Genomic DNA, 6,128 nt, shown 5'->3' on the forward strand with positions numbered 1-6,128 from the left:
GAGATTTCCATATCAAACAAACCGTGTCCACTGAAAGCAGCATCCAGATCAACGTTTTCAGCCGTGGACATAGTCTGTGCAATAGTAGCTGGCACAGCAGCAGAAGATACAACAGGCGCAGCTGATACAGCATGAGGTGCTGCCGCCTGATGTGGTTGGGGATCCCTGAACTCGTCCCCTCCTGCAGGAACATACTCCGGGTTGATGAGATACCCGAAAAGTGGAGTATGCCTTGGACAGCGTTCAGGGTTGCTACGAGTGCTCGACGTCCTACATTGAGCAAAAATACGCTTTGTAACACACTCAACATATCGAATAGGACGCCGTTGCGGTAGAGACGGAGCGACATGATTAATAATCATTTGAAGAAATCGCGGATACATGATAAATCGTTCTCGCGCCGTCGCCCGTCTCTGACGATCAATCTCATAGAAAATCATCTGACTAAAAGAGTAACGACGATTGTAAGTCAGGGCCGTCATGGCAGATTGCATCGTCGCACCCATCCCGTCTGTTCCTGCTTTCCTGCCGGACATGCACACAATTAACACGTGCATCAGAAAACGCCATTGGTCCAGCAGAAAGCCTTTCCTCCTCTGCGAGTCCCCCAGCGGACCCGAATAACCCATTCTCAAGTATGCTCCGTCACGGAAAGGAGCTACGAACTCCGTTGGGTCGTCTCGTGTCTCATTGCCGAACTGCAGAGCCAACCGAATGTCTTCCGAAGAAAACTGTATGTTTTGACCATTGACGGTTGCTCGCATCACCGGAGGCTCAGGTCTGCAATCATAATACACCGTCTGCCAGAAATCTTGTATGTTAGGCAGAGATATGGGTAGTGTATTAGTGATCGCGTGAAACACCCTTGATCTCTGGAGAAAAGTGATAATCTCCCTGTAGTCGTCAACGCCTCGTGCGTCAGGATCCAAAGTAATGTATTGGTTATGAGCTGGAAAGAATTGTCGTTGCTCATCACCATCATCACCACCAGTTCCTCCAACTGCAGCCATATCTGCACAGAACAAATCAAGTTAGAGACGTTTTATGTAACTCACAAGTTCGCAGTGTAGCAAGTGCGAAGTTGTGATGTAAGATACACAGGCGAAATTAAAGTTGAGGCGAAGTTGGGAACAACTTCGCTTCATCAGTAAATTCGTCTACAAAACAGTTAAAATAAAAGGATATAGGCGAAGATAAGGATAACTTCGCCAAGGCGAAGTTACAGTTAAGTTCGCCAAGGCGAAGTTGTGGATAACTTCGCCAAGGCGAAGTTGATGATAACTTCGCCACGGCGAAGTTGTGGTTAACTTCGCCAGGCGAAGTTGTGGATAACTTCGGCCTAGGCGAACTTAAGCGTCTGGCGAAGTTGAGATTAACTTCGCCAAAACCATAACTTCGCCTGAAACAGAATCGGCGACTGTTCGGATTCAGAGGTCGAAATCCGATGTTTTCGGACCGATTTGACGATATAAACATGAAGAACAACATATTTCAATGGTGTATGGACGAAAAGGTCGTCCATGAACACGTAACGTGAGGTCGAAAACCTTGGTTTCGAGGATTCTTCGAGTGTTCGACGACCCGAAGTAAAAATATAAAGAGAATGAAAGGATGAAATCGACAACACATACCACTCAGTATAGTAGAAACAAAGAACAAAAGATCGAAATCGAAAGTGTATATAAGAGATGTTAACCGGAATTAAGGTTAAGTTCGCCGGAAAAAGTTAATAATAAAAAATTTACTGTTTAAAACCCCTTTTATAGGGCTGAGTTGGTTCAGGCGAAGTTATTCTTAACTTCGCCTAAGCGAAGTTAAGTACAACTTCGCCGATTCAACAACTTCGCCCGATATTTACAAAAACAGCCCTTTCAGTTTGAAAAATCTTGAATATATCCTTATAAGTTACCAAAAAAAGTTAAACAAAAATGATCAAGACCCAGTAACCAACAATAAAAATATAACTACAAAAACAGAAAATACTTATAAAATTTTAACGAAATAAGGGATCAAATTTCAGTCTAGCCAGGGACCACTACGTTTTAGAAAAGATCCGAACAGGAATCATACTAACTATGTGACTGTCACTTGGATCCGTGTTTGGCTGTATTATGACATAGAGAAACAGGTTATAAGCATGTAATAACTTAAATGGTTTTCATTGTTTCTGTGATACGGATTAAGGTTCAGTTAAGCTCAAAAATTTAAGTTGGCAACAACTCAGAGGTAATGATGCCTTCTATCTATTCTCAAAGCGTATTTGGCTATACCCAAGTCACCCCGAATTGACTTCGACCCATAGTGTCTGATTAACTTGTAGATACTCGTTGTCTGCTTCCCGTTTTCTTCTTACTCCAAACTTGAGAAATCTTGAGACGTTTTGGTTCTCGTGTTTATTGTCACTATTTCTCATAAGTACAAAAATTATACATGTATTTTTTTTTTTTTTTTTTTTTTTTTTTTTTTTTTTTTTTTGAATCAAACATAAGAATTTTCATCGGAGTACTAAACTACTGCAAGTCCCGAATCTGGATCACTGCAGTGTCTTGAAATGCTTTCTTCACGGGAATCAGAACACTCACGGGCTCGTGTATGACTGGGTAGTCGCTTTTCTGCCTATCCTTCGAAAAGATATGTATGAAGACATACAAAACTCTTAAGGAGTTTCCACGTAAATTCGAGTAAAATATAAGTTAGTATCACATCTACTTTTACGCACCATTAAAATTACCATGACATACAATGACTGTTCTAAAGCCTTTTAAGCTTAATAACTTCACTAGTTAGGCACACATAGTCAGTATATATATCATTTTTCAAGGTTGGATCAATTTTCTTTTAAACACAGCAAAGAACTTCTTACGAAGTAATAGACTTGAAAAGTAATTTCATTTCCCGAAATAAAGTTTTGAATTCAATTGCCCCAATCATGTCAAAGTCATCAGGTAAACGGCTATCCTGAAGATCCATTGGATCAGCTGGACCGACCACATGCAAGTATGTGTCCTTCTTACTAAGAATGACCGACTAATTTTCAGCAACTGAAAGAAAAACATGTCAACACTGCCCCAGTTACTTTCAGTCTTCCGGTTAATGGCTATCCTCATTTCCTAAGTCGAAAACAAGGACCAAAACATATCCGAGGAGATGTCCATCAAACCGAGGTAACCGACTAATTTTAAGCAATAAAGACTCATTTTTTTTTTTTTTTTTTTTTTTTTTTTTTTTTTTTTTTTAAATCAAAAACAAAGACATGGTTACTCGGGATTGATCATCCCATTTAGCTCAATTAGGTTTTGAAATCTGGATTTATCAAACGCTTTTGTAAACAAGTCAGCAAAATTTTCAAGTGTATCAACTTTTTCGATCTTGATCAGTTTCTTCTCAGCACAATCCCGTATGAAGTGATGACGAATGTCAATATGCTTAGTTTTACTGTGCTTCACGGGATTGTTAATTACTGAGATGGCGGCAGTGTTATCAATTAAAATAGGAGTGAGTAAGAAATTCAGACCATAGTCGCGCAATTGTTGCTGAATCCATAAAACCTGAGAGCAGCAGTTGGATGCTGCCATGTATTCAGCTTCGCAAGTTGAAATTGCAACTGATGTCTGTTTCTTGCACTGCCAGGAAACTAATCTTCCTCCAAGAAACTGACAGCCTCCTGTTGTTGACTTCCGACTCTGATTACAACCTCCATAATCAGAATCAGTATATGCCACCAGTTCAACGTCTCCTCCCTTTGGGTACCACAATCCTAGTTTCGGCTTGCCCTTGAGATACCGCAAAATCCTCTTCACACCTTTCATGTGAGATTCCTTTGGGTTTGCCTGAAAGCGAGCACAAAGACAAACAGAAAACATTATATCAGGCCTAGAAGCAGTTAAATACATTAAAGAACCTATTATCGCCCGATACAGAGTAGGGTCCACATCTGCGTCACCATCTGATTCAGCTCCCAATTTGTGATTGACGCAGATTGGAGTGTCATATGGAGAACTGTCCTCCATCTTGAATCTTTTCAGCACATCATGAACATACTTTGTTTGATGAATGAACATCCCATCTTTCTTCTGATCAACCTGCAATCCTAGAAAGAAAGTTAGTTCACCCATAGCACTCATCTCGAAACGTTTCTTCATGACAGCCTCAAAATCTTGACACATGGATACTCTTGATGCAGCAAAAATGATGTCATCCACGTAGACTTGAACCAGTAAGAAGTCACATCCTTCTCTCTTCACAAACAGCGTACTGTCGATCAAACCCCTTTCAAAACCATTTTCCAGCAAGTAGTCCGATAACGTTGAATACCAGGCACGAGGTGCCTGATGTAAACCATATAACGCCTTGCTCAACCTGTATACATGATCAGGAAAGTCTGGGTCAGGAAAACCCGGTGGTTGCTCAACATACACAACCTCGTCAACTTTCCCGTTAAGAAACGCACTCTTTACATCCAACTGAAACACCTTCATCTTTTTGAAAGCAGCAAACGCCAAAAACAATCGAATCGCTTCTAACCGGGCAACAGGAGCGAAAACCTCATTGTAGTCAATACCCTCTTGCTGATTAAAACCTTTAACAACCAGCCTCGCCTTATTTCTCACAATAATCCCTTTTTCATCTCTCTTGCACTTGAACACCCATTTCGTGCCTATAGCATGCACATTCTTTGGTTTTTCGACCAAAGTCCAAACTTCCATTTTCTCGAACTGAGCCAACTCTTCTTGCATAGCTTCGACCCACGAGCTGTCCTTCAAAGCCATTTGATAATTCTTTGGTTCAATTTGGCTTATGAAGCAAGAGTACAGACATTCATTCATAATACCTGTATCTTTAATGCTTGTATAAACACAGGTGTGCTCATTCAAACTACTTCTGGTTTGTACACTAGAGGACACATCACCTATAACATTCTCCAAAGGGTGATCTTTGTGAATTCTCGTGGTCGGAACAGCACCGACATGTAAATTGTCTTCCAAGTTTGAAGAGATCTCATCTATGGTAGTTTCAGGCCGAGAGTGAAAAGGATTAATAAACTCATCTTCAGTTGAGGCCGCAGAGGTATCGATAGGGTTTGATGTGGAAGGTTGAGATTTTTCTATCATCTGATGTTGCACTAGCTCCTCTTCCTCATCAAATATCATCTTCGTCACAACTCTTTCGTCTTCTTCAGCAATTTCCAAATTAGGTACGTTAAACGACTTAAACAGTTTAACATAGTCAAAAAGCTCAGCAGGTCCATTGCTTGGTTTTGGCGGTTGATAACTAGTAATGTCGGTGTTACAAACCACCTCCACCTTGCAAGTTGTCGTATTGAAGACCCGTCTGTTGGGAGTCCCAACAACATAACCGACTAGGATTCCCTCATCGGCTACTTCACCAAATTTCGAGTTAGTCTTCAAAATCGAACAAGGAGACCCAAAAGGTTCAAGACCGCACAAGTTGGGCTTCCTTCCATGCATAAGCTCGTAACAAGTTTTTCCAAGTCTCTTAACTGTTAACACCCGATTCAGAACATAGCAGGCTGTAGCAACTGCTTCAGCCCAGAACATCACAGGAAGCTTTGAGTCGGCCAGCATAGTTCTGGCTCCTTCAATCAACGTTCGGTTCTTCCTTTCAGCTACTCCGTTCTGTTGTGGAGTATACGGAGCGCTATATTGATGCTCAATACCCTTCTGAAGACAAAAGATTTCCATCTCAAAGTTCTTGAACTCTGTCCCATTGTCGCTTCTGATGAATTTAACTGATTTACTCATGACGTTCTCGACTTTTGTAATGAGATTCTTTACCATCTGAGTCGTCTCGTCTTTCGTTTTCAGAAAATATACCCACGAGTATCGCGAGTAATCATCAGTTATCACCAAGCAGTAAGAAGTACCGCCTAAACTTTGTACATTCACCGGACCGAAGAGATCCATATGAAGTAGTTCTAGAGTACCATCAATTGAGTTGATCGTCTTGGTGAGATGGCTTTTCTTGTGTTGTTTTCCCTTCTTGCACGCTATGCATTTATCTTCAAAGTTAAAACTCTTTAAGGGAACGCCCATCACAAGCCCATTTTTGACAATGAAGTTCATCTTACGAAGATGAATATGTCCCATTCTCCTGTGCCATAACTCTGA

This window comes from Bidens hawaiensis, unplaced genomic scaffold (genome assembly GCF_021521415.1).
Source record: "Bidens hawaiensis isolate Kalapana, Puna unplaced genomic scaffold, B.hawaiensis_p1.1 tig00009623_1, whole genome shotgun sequence".
NCBI classification, from domain to species: domain Eukaryota; kingdom Viridiplantae; phylum Streptophyta; class Magnoliopsida; order Asterales; family Asteraceae; genus Bidens; species Bidens hawaiensis.